General features: G+C 33.0%; 1 protein-coding gene across 4 annotated transcripts in view; it reads left to right on the forward strand.

Annotated features, from left to right (window-relative positions):
• The first annotated feature begins 426 nt into the window (after window positions 1–426).
• Window positions 427–17,540, forward strand: part of LOC149907883 (uncharacterized) — a 49,386-nt gene continuing 32,272 nt past the window's right edge. For 2 of the 4 annotated variants that reach the window (XM_090103000.1, XM_090103003.1), the window contains exons 1-2: window positions 427–670; window positions 15,406–15,553. The gene's annotated coding sequence lies outside the window, so the exon portion shown is untranslated. Of the gene's footprint in view, window positions 671–15,068; window positions 15,279–15,405; window positions 15,554–17,540 lie in introns of those variants that run through there. The other 2 variants (XM_090103001.1, XM_090103002.1) reach the window with 2 other exon arrangements.

Here is a 17,540-nt window from a genome sequence, read left to right on the forward strand (position 1 = left end):
GTATTTCGAGTCACTTGACCGTTAAATAAATTGAGCCATACTATCGTCGTATACATTCTATGGGACGCGTCCCATGAATGAAAATAGGCCTGTGTAAATAAATTACACTGGTCAATCTAAAGGGTACGGTGAACAATAAGGAAGTCCTTAAGTGATTCTAGGATTCGCAAACACAATCAAGCATTCATGAATAATTAAAAGGTGAGCTACAAAAGCTACGTTCATACTCTACACAATTAACGTAGTCTACGACTTCAGGTCGATACTTATTATGAAATTAGACTGTCGTACCGGAGACAAAAATAGTAAATAGAGATGTAGATATATCGGTACGGGGTCTTAGATTGTTCATGTGAGTAAAGGTTTATTGTGATGGAGACATGCGCGGTGTATGCCCCGTAGGCAAGGTCTCAGAGTGACGTCGAGCGTCACGGAGCACGCCCGCGAGCGCTGCTCCTGTGTCCCTGCTGCCGGCAAACTTACGTAAGTTCAAACATAAACAGTGAAACTTACCATTGCAAATAGACATTACAAAGATCACAACGGAGCTGACAGCAAAAATTACAAGGGAAGAATTGAGCAAAGAAAATCAAGTGTGTGTTAGTGCTACGAACCTGTGTTAAGTTTGACATTAGAGTGATGTTTTCAATGTTTAAATTTTCATGATTAGGTGAGTTTATAATAATTACCCATTGGTAGGGAATATAGTACTTAAAAAATATTTGATAGTTGGAAAGTGAATAAATGGTAAATAATAATTTTACTATAAATATTGTATATTCGTAGTAATCACCTACGAAGCTCTACGGGAAGGGCGGCATCGTTTATGTTATCATTAATTTTATAGAACAATTTCGATGCACCGGGTATGCGTAGAATTTGTAAATTTCCGGAGAGATGAGGTTTTAAGCTCAATGCATAATCCCCAAAATATACTCTCAAACATATTTTCTATTAATTATTGGTGTAATTGTGTAGTTTATTTAAGTGAGAAATCTTTGTTAAAGTAATATACGCATGGTTATTATGATAACTATTCTTTCAGTTTCATAATACCAATAATACGCTTCGTGATTCTTAATTAAGTAATAGTTTCTGATTATTCAATTTTAAACTGAATACCAAATTACAAACAGATAATTATTATTAGTTTATTTTTTTTATACTCATCAAAGGATTATTTTTAATTAAACTAACCATTTATTAGAAGATTATAATGAATATATGTACTTTAAAAAAAATACACTCAATTTAGCATACTATGGGATACAAGTTTTTCATTATACAATAGTCCCCGTGTTTTCCGGAATAAAAACTAAAGATATAACCTCTATCGCTCATTTATTAGCTAATAGAACTTACTAGTCTACTGACTTCCTATTACTGAAAGATTTTTTATAAATCTATTTTTGAGTTAATCCATTACAATATGCAGAAAATGTAATTCAAATCCAATCGTAGGCCCCATTAACGTTATAAATGAGAAAATTCCTATCTGTCTGTGATATGCTTTTACATCTAAACTTTTAGTTAAATTTGGAATTGACTATAATTGACTATAACCACCTATAACTTAGGAAAAGACATAATATACACTTTTGATCAAGAAAAAAATAATTTATGTGTGTGAAATGTCGTTGCTACGCGAGCGGACCTGCGTGCGTGAACTATTATAATTGTAGATGTAAAATATTTTAATAATTACGTACTATACTTAAAACATTACATCACACAACAACTATGTATATTAAAATGTCCAGTAACCAAGTACAAAATAAACTCGTTTGAAGAGCTCCAACATTATATAAATTAGACTCATATTCACACAATACAGAATTATTATTATGCCGTGGACGGTAATAGCTGTTGTCACGCAAGAATGCCTCACGTACTTCATGACAAGTAAATACTAGGATTGTGTTATTATAAACTTTTTAGCGCTATTTTAAAATGAGACTAATTAAATAGGTAATATTTAGAAATAATTTATTCGTGTATAAAATCTATGTAATAGCTCTATTGAAAGACAATAAAAGGACTAAACAAAGAAAAAAATACGTACATTATTCCTGTGTATAATTTTTAGCGTATTGTTTTCAGTGTGTTTGCTACGAGCTTTTGTTGTCATCTTGTATGGTCTCACAGAGGTGTATTTTCCTTAGCATTAAAGAATACAGAACTGATTTATTACCGTTCAGAGTAGCAACAACATTATGCGTTGCGATATAATATCGATTAAGAAAAATAAATATTTCAGGACAATTTTCACACACGGTACGATCTGATCCCATACTAAGCCGCCGCCCTTTGCTTCAAATGTCCTGTCTGTGTGTGTGAAATTTGTATTTGTGTTGTATGCAATAAAGATTATAAATAAATAAATAAGCTTTCGCTTGTGATAAGGAAACCTGATAAACATACATATATAATTTTAAATAAATACTGATATAGATAAATAACACCCAGACACAGAGTAAACATCTATGTTCATCACACAAATATTTGCCCCGGGTGGGAATCGAACCCACGACCTCTGGCTTGGAAGGCAGGGCCACTGCCAACCAAGCCAATCGGTTAAAAGGTCAAAAGTATCATACTAGTACAGTACACTGAGTACCAAAGGTATACGAAGGCTTTAAGGACCGCTATTTCATTATGATTACTTTATTGATGTGGCTTTCTGAGCGTAGCAAATACAAAAAGTTCACTTTAATATTTATAGCAACATTATTATGTATAATGATGCAGGAATGCAATATGCAATGAATGTTTGCAAAAAACTACACGAGAACTTACTACAGAAATGTCACAAAATTTGTATCTGTTTATTTTACAATTTTGTAGAAACCTAGTTAATATTGAGAAAACCTCGAAGCTTTCATACACAAATGGGAGTCAAAGTAGTAAGATACAGAGTTAAATTTAAAATTAAATAGTATGAACTGTGTTTCTTAGAAGCACTTCTTCTTCATCTTATTTACTCTTTATTTTCAGCTCCACACACCGAAACTGTAAACTTAATAGCACGAACAATAATTTAATTAACCTATTGGAAATAAAAAATAATGTTATTTTCATTTAAATAATCAACTTTGATGTGTCCTTATTACGAAGAAAAAACATAATTCAAAAATCATCATTCCAATTATAATTTAAGGCTTCATTTCATTGCCATGTTATATACATAATTATAATATATGTCCTAAAATTGTAATGAAATATGTGGCTGCTATTAAAATTTAACTTATAATCATGTTAAAATTTATATGATTTCAGTTATATAACTAAAAATCTGTTCGAATTTGAAGCTTTAGTGCAAAACTTCCCTCATTAACGATTAAACTGCGTACATTTGGTATGCCCTTGAAAAGTTCTGTAACTTTTCCGAATTTCGTAAGCCGCTACATATTTGCTTCTAATTTGCCTCTGAATCATAAGGTAAGCTTCTTCTGCTTTTTTTCATTTTTAATTTTATAATAAATAACAATCATTATAATAAATACGTTACATAATATTCTCAAATTATATCGATAAAACCTTATATCGATAATACCTTTTACAATAATATAATTTTCCATCTGTTTATGCCTAACTTACGGTAATTTACATCAAGAAACTACGATTTATTAACTTTCAAATGACCAACAAACGAACGATTTGAGTTATAACAACCCTGTTTTATGCAAAATCCTATTACCTGAAATTTAAACGTAGCAGAAAGAACATTGAGCTCGGCAATAATAATTGGCATGATATTTTCAGTGCTTTTATTTCACAATATAAAAAAAACAATAAATAAAAATAGGATAGGAGTAGTAGCAATACAATGGGAAGGTCAAACTAAACTAGTGTTTAACGACTTATTTTGTTCTTCTGAAACTCAGGTGAAGTGAAGAGGGGTTGCTAGCAAAAATACATTTTCTTTACTTGTCTTTCAATTATTTTATTTTTTTAATTTTAAGTCCTATTTTTATTTTTGTCTGTAAAAATATCGATAATGTAAAAGTTTTAAAAAGTACAGTATTTATAAATTCGTACTGCCTATTTGGAAAAAATCTTAAAGAAGAAAAAGATAAAAACTTTTTTTTCCTTAATACCTCCACCTCATTACCCACTTACGCTTAAACATTCCGTTACACAAAAATGAAAGGCATTTCAAAGATTTTTCTTGTCTTAAGAATTTTTGAAACAACATAATACTCTACAATGTTTCAAAAAATTCAAATAACTACCGAAAAACGTTTTCTGTAGTTGATGTTAGAAAGTTGTAACAAAAACAGCTTAAGGACATAAATAAGAACGGGAGAGTAAAATATAGGGGAAAATAAAGTGTTGAAATAACGAAGTAATTCGAAACAAAAGTTGAGATGCTCCATTATAATTCAAAAACTTAGAACATTAGATTATGTAGGTCAGGTTAACCAACAAGAGGATTGCGCCATTTCATCCGTCGTGGAGCCACTTTCATTTTTTGTATGCAAGCGAGAGTGCCAAAAGTTTTGCGCACTGCGTCGCTTCCTCGAACTGAATATGTATGGGGGTAAACTTGCCAATTCAAATTCCGCTAGATTCTTAACCACGTAGCGAAATATTGAATTTTTCTCCTTTAATGGCGATGATTCGCGCGCCTGTAAAACAGCCCAGCTGCAAGCTAGATTTGTGCAAATCGTAGGCAGCTTAGAGCTGGGTTACATTGTGTAAAATAGCAATATACAAAGATAACCGAACTATCTTTTTCTTTCTACAGAATCTTCTTTTTTTCTACAAGATCTCCACTGCTAAATATTTTTCTTATTTTACATGTGTAGTATTTTTTTACTTTCTTTTTGTTTAATTATATTTTACTAATACAAATTTATAATAGCTAAATATCGTATCAAATACCTCTTATCCACACCATATTCGAGTTAAGCCTTCATTTATTAGAAGCAAAGCGGAGTCAAAAGTGGAATTCATTCAAACACTAACTTTTAAATAGAGTTCATGAGATTTCAAAGTAACTTAACGTTCGCATTTAATATTTATAATTGACGCTGGTAGTGCTAAAATAAGATATAAAAATGATATAAATTGAAGAAATATTAAATAATAAATTAGCCCCGTGACACGTCCGTGACCTAACGAAAGCTTAATGCACTCCGCTGCAATCGTAGCAAATCGCTGCAAGGCTGACGTGCTCGATTTATATACATATATTTTGGAGTGTTTGCTGTAGACGATAATGATGTCTGAAATAGACGACTATATTTCAGCTTAAATAATACAGAAGCTTGATAAATGCTCATTACGGCTGTCTCGGTAAGACTAATTGTACTTCCGTAAAGTAATATATTGTTGAAAACTCTTTCAGTTTTTCTTGACGGCAGAGTAGGCGTCTTTAATAATTTGAGTATTCTTCAATTGTTCAAACGCTACAGTTGTTTGAATGACGGTCTCGCCGTGCTGTAACAATGGACTTCCGTTCGAATACTTGACTCAGAAACCCAGAATATCTCATAAGGGTTTTTCACCCATACAATGTGGTCCTAATTAGAAAAAAAAACCATTAAAATCATCCTAATTCCTTTACTATATGTAATACTTTACTATAATGGTACTTTAACAAGACATCGTAACATAAACTTCAGACATATGTAGACCACAAACAACCGTTACAACCCAACCTCTCCAGGTCAGTGATATATTACGTTGTAGGTAGTTACCTTGTAACTTACCTAAATAATAATCGTTTAAAATACATAAATACTTGTATTTGAATCTTGCATCAATAGTTTTTAAAAAGCCCTGGATTTATTGGATCAAAGCCACTATTAAAAATACCTTAATAATTTACGAGATCCTTTAGCACCACCTGCTCAATACGTCTTCCCAAACCACCTGCTCAATACGTCTCCCCTCGCTTAAACCTGTAACTTATCTATCAGTCAGTGAGTCGTTCAGTCACTGTACACTGAACAGATTTATAGGTTTTGAATTAGGCGGATCCCCATAGAGCGAGCAGCCTCGCGAAGTAATTGCTGCCCGAGACAGCTCTGTCAGTGTGGACGTAGCCCCCGAGCGACCTCGAGCGAAGAAAATGACGTACACGATAATTACAGCCATTGCTTCGCGAGGCTGCTCGCTCTGTGGAGACCCGCCTAATGAATAAACGCCGGAATCTCACAAGCGGATAAATAGAGCTACAACTCGTTTTCTGCATTCAATACTTTTCTTAGAAAATTATACTATTTATTTAAATTACAGAAATTGTAAGCATTTATTTATATCATTTAGGATTCAAAGTTTTTCATTACTCGTTACAAGAAGAAATAGAAAATAAGTTCGTAAACAGTAGTAAATTCACGCATCGCGTAAAAACATTCGTATAATATGAGACAAACGAGAAAAGAAAAGTGGAAGCGAGATTGCTATTGTAAGACACATACCGAGAGTCTGTATAAAAACCTTTCGTGGAGATGTGCTAGATATCTCGGTTTTCTGTTGCTGTAAGACGCTACGATTTCTTTTTAAATTGAATACTACTGAATAAAGTATTATTTCACGTTTAGATACTATTACTTAAACGTTATGGATATTTCAGTGGATATCACTTAAAATAACAGGGGGGGGATTCGTATGATAAGTTTAAAGGGAATATTGATTGAAATTGATATTTATTATTTTATGGCATTCAAATGCTTTATAAATATAAGGTAAGTATTGTTGGTAGGCCAGAATATTTACGGAACAAATCAAATTTTGGGAGATTTACGTAATTCCTCTTTAATTTTTGGTTCATAATCATACGAACAGTCATACAAGTTTAATAGCATTATATTATGCTGATTTGTCCTTAACTCACATTATAATATGTAATATAGGTATAAAATACTTTTCTAGAACTCACTTAAACACGTTTAAATGCGTTCAACTTATAAGATTTGATTACCTAGAGCCGTAGGGAAAATGTAAAGCTGAATAAAAACATGCAGGAAATAATGTTCACAGTCTTTGCGTTCTAAAGGAAGGTTGCTTCAAAGCTAAGCTTTAACGATGAAGGTAGATTATATTCTAATTATTATGAATAAGAATGCTGGAAAGAGAGTATCATTTGATAGCATTTTACTCAAGTTTAGTACTTGGAATTATATTTTGAAGAAGCGGGAAATAAATTATGATCAAACAGAATTAAATGTTCCATCAATGTCATGTTTTTCGAGGTCAAGCGTGCTCTAATATATTCGTAAGCTTGCTATCTAACCTATTTATTAATAGAATAAAGATCAATGCAATTAAGTAAATAATTTTAACCTTGTCTACAACTTTTTTTTATTAATTACTAGATACTTTCATTTAATGATAACTTGTTAATATTTTATTTTTTGGTTAATGAAATCGGTTGTTTTTAAAAGACAACCTATCTAATGCATTCAATCAGTCAGTCATCTCCATAGTAATTTCTATGGTTAAACACAAAAACTTGTTGCTTATTCCATGACTGTGACATGTATAATTTAACTGTTCAGATATATTTTATTACATTTGAAGCCACACCGGCGATATCACGTTATTAGCATATTAATCTAATACATGCTCTCTTGTTATCTATTACTGGCGTTAGCGAGCAGTACTAGATGATGATGTTAGTCAAATTTCCGCATGATAATATTACCTACAGATTAATTAGTATGTCAAACATGCATTGGCCGACTGTACCGACGCATTGGATTTAATAACTGCAAATAATTACGCGGTTTCAAACATAAAGCGATTGAAGCTTGCTAATTTTTATAACTTTACTAGCTTTCTGCCCGCGGCTTCGCCCGCGTTTTCAGAGAAAACCCCGCATAGTTCCCTTTCCCGTGGGATTTCTGGGATAAAACCTATCCTATCTCTCAAGTTGGATCGAACTGCACATGGTGTGCGAATTTTATTATAATCGGTTAAGTGGTTTAGGAGTCCATTGAGGACAAACATTGTGACACGAGATTTATATAAATTAAAAGATGTTATTATGGCTGTCGATAAGTTTTAACCAAATCAGAAATGATGTTCAAATGTTAATAGTAAAGAATAAAACGTAATAAAAACTTTACTCATTAGACATCGACGAGAAAGCTCTCTCATGCAGTTAGAAGCCTAAATAATCCGAACTTGCATATTTGAAAAGCCCAATTATTGTTCTGTTGAATAGAGATAACAATTTTACATAGAATTTCAGTAGGTATTCATTAATTATTTACAATGCGAAGAAGCCTTCGTCCCTTCTGTACCGATTCCTGAGGGCTCTCCAAGTTTAGAGTGAACAGCTCCTTAAGGGTTCTCTTAAATTAGGGGTGATACATTGTGACAATAAATGTTCTTGATTTTTCAAGATTTTTTGACGTGACAACGTCTTATAATTCGATAAAGCCGGCTGTACGCACGAAAAAACATGACTCATGCGGCGTTACCTTGCTTTGAGGCGTTCCATGTAAGGCTTGAAGTGCAAGCGAGAGCGGAACGAGCGACAAAGAAGCACAATCGGACGTTGTCACGTTCAACTATCGTCAGTAAACCGACTTCACAGACAATTAATTTTTTCCGTTGTAATTTTTGTGAACGGTAGAAAAATCATATAAATGTTCTAATATGCTCCATCGCAGTAGTTAAATTTTCATCGAAAGCGACAGAAGAAAAACTGATTACTGAAGTATACATAAAGTTGAAAATTTTTCTTACAAAAGAAAGATAAATTATTGTATAGATACAAATAGGTCTAAGGATGAAGGCACGATATTTGTAACAAATTAATATTAGCATACATACCTAATATAGGTAAGTACTCGTACTACAAAGATTCTCACGAGCTTTATTTGAGGCTTAAGTGTTTGGAGTCATGGCAACGTATATGCCTATGTGATTTAATATTCCTCATTTGTTCAAGAATACTGTATGATATCATATTATTTACGGCGGTAGGCAATATTAATTAACGTAAGGTTTAAAATGATTGATGTATTAACCATTATGTTTTGACGCACGGCTTGGCACATCCTTTTATCGGATGAAATAAGGAATATCAGTGCTAATTAAAATTAAAGTAATAATAAACCAAAATTTGAATACACATAATATAAGGACTTAAAGAACATATAAGTATATAGGTACACAAACGATGCCGCGGAAAGCGAGCTAGTCATAACAAATATAAAACATAGCAATAGCAATAAAAAGTAATTTATTCTTATCAAATTCACCAATATAATGGTATTGCTTTCAATTTTTATTTATTTCTCTTTGAAAAATACGTAAATTCATAAGTATAGTTATGTTGCTCTCTAACTAAGGGCTTTCTTGCCCTACGGAAGAATAAATTTGCGAATGTTTTGTTATTTCTTATTTAGGAAAAATTCGTTTAACCGCGCGTGCGTAATTTGTTTACAAACCGCCCAATTGTGCTGCTTAAAATATTAGATTGCTTATCGCCTGTTTTATGTATCCCGTCTTTATTGAGCAAAGTGGTTTTCTTATTGTTGAGAAGTCATTTTGAATGCTAATATTTTGCCATCATTAGCACTTTAATGATAAGTCTTAAACATCAGAACTTTTCGTTATTTATAAGAATATAAACATGACTACTTAATAGTCAAATAAAAGGTAATAAGATATAGGTATATTGATATCTGTTAGTGAAGGCTTGAAGAGCTATGTTTCTCTTCTATTCTGCCTTTCTTCAAACATCTTTAAATGTATAATAATAATGTTTTGAAATACTTACATTTTCTTGTCTTACATTTTCATTTTAAAATTGATATGAAAACCTAATAGCATAATATTTTTAGCCCAACCCGTGATTTAAATTTACTCATGAATATTAACGCCTCGAGTCATACGAAACTCTATGATACGTTTATCAAAATAGAAATAGTCTCACATTTTATGACACCTCTAGAACGTTAAATTTGATGGTGGCTACATTAGGCGCAAGCAATTAAAGTGAAAATGCGGCAATAACGAGCGAAGCTTTCATTACAGTCCATAAGGTTAGGATTTGCGTAAAGAAAGTTATAAAAACAGTGGCAATTTTACGAGCGTTTGTGGTCTGCAAACAAATGAGTACGTTTAGTGTAGGATATTACATACAACCAACAATGTATAGAAATCATTACAGCTATTTAAAAATTAATTGTGAATTCTTTACTTTCACGATAAAAAAGCGTACATTTCATGACAATTAGTACTTTTATAATGAAAACATTTACTAAACCCAACAACAAAAACGCGTTAAAACACCTATTTATCATGAACAAATGAGCGAAAAATGCAATTAGCGAAAAAGAAAAACCACTCCCAATATAGAAAACCTTTCCGAAGACATAAATCTTTCTTGTTTGCACTGTGTTTTTCGACAATTGAGGGTCAGCCTGCTTACTCGTAAAACCCTTTTTTGTTTACCATTTACCTCACCTACTAAGCTACGTGAATATACAGCTCTTCACGACGAGTTTTATTACGCGCTCCAGAAAACATAATAATATTTTACACGCGTATTATAAATTACCATACGAAAACAGAGTGAAATAACTTTACCTTAAATTTCAGAATAATGTTACCAACACACGTGTTTACCACATAATTGTGCTTGTGATTGAATGATGATGAACCTGCTCCTTTATAATATAATACTTGATAATATCTTGTTTATTATTATATGTTTAAGAAATTCTTAAGAATAATATTAACCGAAGGACTAAAAACAAATCTAAATTTATCATCTGATATTGGTCATTTACATTATACAAGCCAAATAAGCATTATTAAAACAAAAAGCTATGGAAATTGCACAACAAATATAGGCTCTTTATGCGGCACTTGTTTTGACAGGCCCTTTTTATTGAAAGTGAATTATCGCTGCACAGATTGGACGCCTGCTGTCGAAATTTAAATGCGGTTCAATTTTGGGGATTTCTGGCAATCAGTGTCCTTTATTTTCATATACACTCTTCGCGTTATTCGATACGTTATCATGAAAATTTCAATTTTGTTTATGTTTGTTGTTTCAGGGAGCGTATATTGTTCAATTTGTAAACGGAAAACATAAAACTCCATCTACGTGTGGGCGTAAAAGAGACGTGCCTTTTATATTATTTCAAAAAGTTCGTTACGTGAATATCTGGCTCGGCTAATGTGTTCGGTCTCAAGTTATTTGGGTTATTACAGATGATGGCGCGATCCTTCCGCGCCGCGGGGACGACGTGTTATAAAGCGGACACTAAATCTTGCTGCTATTGACAAATGACGTCGCTCGTTACAATACCGTATCGTTTCCCAGGCCCATAGAATTTTATATTCCTCGACCCATTTCCATGCTATTCGATCGTCCGTAAACCGTTATATTATCCTGAACGCGAAGAAAGTGTACGCTATATTCCTGTTTCATAGCTCTACTTGTAAGGTTTTGTAGCTCGTCTCCCCTTCCGTCCTGTTTGGAAACATTTTCAGTAATGGCATACTAGACACATTACGTGCACTTATTTAAAAATATTAAAAGTTCAAGGAGAACGGAAAATCCGATGCAAGAATCTGACTTGTAGCTGTTGTATTCTCATAAAGGAAGTAGGATAATAAACATGTGCTCTGTTAATAGAGACGGCAAAAAAGGGGCAGTTGTTGTACAATAATTTACCTCATTACTTATTTATAAAATTTAGTTATTGTAAATTATATAATTAGCAACTTTTACTCATTCTTTTAATATGAACAGCTGATTATATAAAGAGCATTTTATAATTGTGACGTTCTGAAATGAACGATAAAATTCAACTGGAGATGAGATGAGAAGATGTAAGGTTTCGTCGAATGAATTTTATCTTCACTATTTTAAAGATTCATAAATAATTTAATTCATCAAAAATGCTAATATCATTAGGACTGTCCAAATTATTTTTAGCCATATTAGCATTTAATTAAAAGCTGACATAAATGAATGTATTTATATATTTCAGAGATGAATGTGGCTCCAAGTAGTGCTGTATAATTCTGCTCTTTGTGGAATTGCTCGTAAATCACCGCAAGACCCGAGTTCTTTGACAAAAGTACCGTCATATATAAATACATTTGTATGGACGCTCTTTCCTTTATATCACACTATTTCCTGAATCTCAATAGAATCGTTAGGAACACATATCGATAGGAACGAGAAATACATTTCTAGCTTCGTTTTTAGGAATGTAAACAACAAAATGGAAGAAAATAATGGCAAGATTTGTTTCGAACGAAAGTAGGTACTTAAAGCATTTTAATTGGTCGCAAACATCGATATATCTCCATATATCTCAGGTTCTTTAATATAATGATAGATATGAATTTATATTAACAATTGGGATAATAATAATTCCTTAATATCAAATGAATCTATTTAATTGAGGCATCGAGAGAAAAGATAATAATTTTAATTTGATAATATTCTAAGCCAAATATAAATGATTAAAATAAGAAATATGTAATATTCTGCTTCACATAGACTAAGTCTATACTGAGCTTTAAGTAAAAATATGTCAGAGATTTTTGTCACACCCAAACTTAAAAAAAACAGCAATTTCAAGTATAAATAAAACAATACTACATAAAATTTCCTAAGTGTAGAAACTCGGAAAGTGTAAAGCGTGTCGGAGACATGGGAGGAGTGGCATTTCGGGAACCAAGTGCTGTTTGCTCCCGCGGCTCTAGTAATATAAACAAAACGCACTGGGAGCACTCACCGCTCGTACGATTGAGCCGGATCGAATATTTAACGTGGAAGCGATTTCAAAAACATTGTTACTCAAATATGGAGCCGTGCCGACAAGCACCGGATAGAGGTGAAATATTTCAATTTCACAATCCTTTTCTATCTCCCAACAATCCTACATGTTTATATGAGGCTTTAAAAGAAAAAGCTTTTTCCACCGGCCTTGCCTAAAACGATTTTTATATGAAACGTTGCAAAATCAGTGGTATAATAAATGAAATCTTGGATTCCATTTCTCCTCATAAAATGCAAATTTATCCAAAGTATATGACATTATAAAGTAATAAAAGTTGACCTACCACAGATGTGGCCTTCTCCAATTCTGTCCGGAAATGATGAACGGAATCGGCAAGTAAAAGGCATTAAATCTGTCTGGAGTTTTCGATTTGCATTGGGAAAATTGCATTTTCGAACTGGCGGCGACAAGGAGGCGACGCCTGCAAATGTTTGCGAGTGCTTCCTAAAGCTTTACTTAAGAAATTCCACATCTATATCACAACTTGTTCTAATATATTATGGAAATAAGTTTGATATATTTTATGTTCAAAGACGGAAAACTTCCATGACTTTAACTACCCAAAAATAAGATCACTCTTTCAGTCGTGTATTCTGCAATAAATAATTTATTATTGAGGATTAAATACAGGAGATACAAACTGGAAATTAGGTACGGGTGTTTTTTATTCTGTATTATCCTCGAAAAACCAACAGATTAAATATAAAAATTATTTATATGTAAATATTAATACATATAAAAACTTTTTGCGTTAAACGAGAACAAAACCCGGCTGGTACGAAAAAAAAACTATAAGAGAAGAAAATTTTAAATGTAAAAATTACGGTTGTGTCCGAAAATTAACTTATTATAAAATAAAAATACTTTTGGCGTTATTATGAAAATTTTTAGTTAAAAACAGCAAAGACAAAATCTAAAAATGGCTTGCTGTTACGATGAATGTGGGGATTATCAAGTGACACCTATTCTTGTGGCTCCCTGTGATTCGTCGCCATGTTGCGAGTCGCCAGCTTTATGTTACCCTTGTTTGCCCCGATGCCCTAAGGGCCAAGTTGTATACTGCTGTGAAAAGAAACCTAGGCGATCTCCACCCTGCATTGACGATGATTGTTGCGAACAATCGAAAAAGGGATGCAGTAAACAAAAGAAGGAATCATATCAACGGGATTGTTCTCCACATCATTGTTGCCCAGCTTGCAAGCATCCTACATGCAAACCTGTCAAAACAAAATATGTTATACCCTGTTACCGCTATGAAGATGGCCGCATTGTGAGTACATGTACTTATGTAGCATATTCTTTTTGGATGCGTTCCAAATATTATCTCGAATGTGGTTTACATTTGAACCATATAAAGCGCATTCCGACAAAATTTTTGTCGTATTATCTTTAAGATGATTCCTGAAACCAACGACATATATTGTTTATATGTAAAATTTGTTGTTGGTTTCAGGAGCAATACAAGCCGTCTCGTCACGGTAGGTTACCAGTTTCCGCGTATTGCCGAAATGGACTACAGGATCAAATTCACGGTTATAGAGGAGCTATTCGATACCTTTGCGCTGGTGGACAGTGCAACGATTGTTCAGTATTCACTGCAGTAGAACCCATCCGTAGAATATTTCCTAAAATTACTCGAGAAGTTTTACCCATTAAAAAGAAGAAAGAAAGGAAACAATAAACTTAATAACACGAAAGATGTACGCATAAATCGCATGTTTATCTCAAAACGATTTACATAAATTTGTCACCCTAGAAACATCACCCGACAGGTTCACCCCATGCCCTCCTCCGCACTCAAGCGAAATGGACTACAAGATCAAAAGTTTGTAGAAAGTGGTGGGATATCATATATTAGAAAATGTTGGCGTAATGCGCAATGGAGTGACTATCCATTTGCTATAGCTGTCAAACCCGCGAAGAAACTTTCTGCCATAGTGCCTAAGAAGAGGTGAACCGATTGGGTGCGTTAATTAATCAATTTTGTCACTTGCAACCGCGTTATGGCAGTGAGTAATGAATTGTAGGCATGGCTATGCTTTTGATAATATTTTATAAAGTGTATTTTAATAAATGATACAAAATGGATGTCATAACAGATGAAAACGGTGTACAAAATGTAAACTCTCACTCAATAAAACGGAATGAGAATGTCTATAATGATTAAATTGCCACTGTCGGTTGCAGGTGCAAAAACTTCCCGTGTCTGCGTTCAAGAGGAATGGAATGCAAGACCAGGAACACTCAAAACTCTTAGGTGCAACTAACTTTCTTACGAAATGCCCCCGTGATGTCTCCATAGAGTGCGATGTTTGTACGAATCCTGTGAAAATTAATGATCCCGTAAAAGTACCCAAGATGGAAAAGTCTGAATTGGGCTGCAGAATATTAAAAAAGAAGCCTATAGAAGTTTCTCTAGAAGATATTTTAGATGACTGAATTAATTTATATGAACCAAATATGTGTTATCGGGTGCAGTGCTAAGTTTGGATAATCGATTTCTTTGAATAGGTACTAAATAGAGTATATTTATCTAATATTATTTTACATGATAAAATAATATTTTTTCATGGACGCTGTTTTTATTATTGCATGATATTTTATTTGTAATTTTGAAATATATTTCTTTTTGTTTCAGGTGAACCAGCCCACAGTTCTTACGCGCCGGGCTTGCGAAGTGGCCGTAAGTTGTAGACCTCGACGTAAACCATTTGTTTCTTCTTCGTTTTGTGCGGATTCGGAACAAGAAATACATCGATACGTGTCTGAAGATGAGCGGGTATCGTGTTAGTTAATTAATAATATGTAATAACTTATATAGCAGAAATCCTAATCTTCCTCCCACTAAAAGAAAATTCTAGAATCTAGTCACAGTATATTGCAAAATGTTAAATCGATACTCTCACATGTTCAAAGAGAACATTAGCCGTAATTTGAAACGATATAGGTAGCTTTTTATAAGAAATTAATATTCTACTAAAGGCCCGCCACCTGAATCAATTCCCACGCAATATCCTTTGACGAGGCCGAAGCAAAAAGCCGAATAAACGCCGTCGGTGACGCTGAGGTGAAATTCAATTTCATTACTACTCAGCTCAGAGCGGAAAAATGAAACGAGCCAATGATAACTATGAAAGCATAAAAATGTTAGGTAATTAGACACGAGTTTTAATATAAATCATAATAACTTCAAGGATATCTTTGAAAATTCTTTCAACGGTACTTGTAATATCTTTCATATTATTTACATCTCAATAATTAAGCACGCTTTTAATGCCCCAAATATTTGAATTCCAGATTGACCCGATTAGTATTTCATTAATATGTTAATTTTTGAAAGGTCAAAGCTCAAGCTTTGACTAATTGAGACATTAATGGTTAAAATAATGGCTAGTTTTGGGTTGCTTGGTTGTTTAGAGTTTTTGCCATCGATCGCGCCCACTCACCGCAATGTTTATTCGCCCAGCGCCGGTCGGGTTCTGCTGGGGATTTATTTCCGAACCGGGATGAAGATACGGCTTTTCGTGATTGGTCCCAATAATCCAACTATTCACGACTCAGCCAATCTATCTTAAATACAACGGCGCCTGAGCTTAAGTAATCAACGCGTATATATCCAGTCAAATTAATTTAGAATTACGTTTACGGGTTTAGGAATAAAATAGAGATACATTCTGGAAGCGATTAACCTTTGATTTGGCAAGCTAATAGTCGTTTATAAAAATAAAGCATAGGAAATATTATAATATTCTTTGGCGTAGAGGAAGACTAACGAATCATAGGTAGATATTTCTACTTGAATAATAACAATATTTTTATTATTTTATTTATTTTTAAATACATTCTAAACGGGTAGTAAATGCAAGTTGTATAATAATTTCAACTATATAAACTCGTATTACCTATACCTACTAAATATAAGAAATATCTTAGTATTTCGTTTTAAATTTCATATCAGCTCAGATTGTATTGAATTTCTGCAGACGGTGTCAATTTCTATTAATTATAACACACATCATTTTCTATTTTATCTTCTGATGAAATAATGACTTACGAATTAATATTTTCGAGCTGTGTTTAATTATTATTAGTTGAAATAAATTTTACTGAATTGTCATAATATAAGTGTTACTTTTTTATCAAGAAAACATTGAGAAAATATGATAAACTGGTATTTTTTTATGAAAATCCACAGCCATCCCGTTATATTATGCCAAACGTGTCTTTGACAGCTAAGTATGTATCTGTCAAGGTTATTATTGGTAGTAGGCGTCTGCATACTAAGCATTTTCAAGAAAATAGGATAAAAGATATTAATAAATTTCATTATTTGCAGTTAGAATATTGTCTTTGTAATAACACTTAACGTTTCGAAACAAAACGAAAATTTTAAAGCGCTTATTTAATCCCAACTCTAGCACAACAGAGTCGGCTAGTTGCTTCTTTCGTAATAGATATCAATAACAATTTCTCCTTAACCCAAACACGCACGGCATTTATTACAGTTTACAGAATCCTTATTAAAACGTTAATCATTTGAATTTTTCGCTATTTATGTAGATTGGATAACGGAATTTAAACTTTCCAGCCTCTTCAGTAATTAACAGAAAGCGCAGTAGCTCGAAACACGAAAAGTTCCGAGTTAGGAATTTCGTCTTAGGATTTTTTACCTGCAAAGTTAATTAATTTACGAGATTCGAGTTGAGGAACTTGACTGCTTATGCAAATAAGTAGTTTATTGTCGCTTCGCGGAGTTTGTGGAGTCTTGATGGA

The sequence above is a fragment of the Colias eurytheme genome, chromosome 6 (assembly GCF_061535395.1).
Source record: "Colias eurytheme isolate Ceu_HAF_F1 chromosome 6, ilColEury1 Martin Lab GWU primary, whole genome shotgun sequence".
NCBI classification, from domain to species: Eukaryota; Metazoa; Arthropoda; class Insecta; order Lepidoptera; family Pieridae; genus Colias; species Colias eurytheme.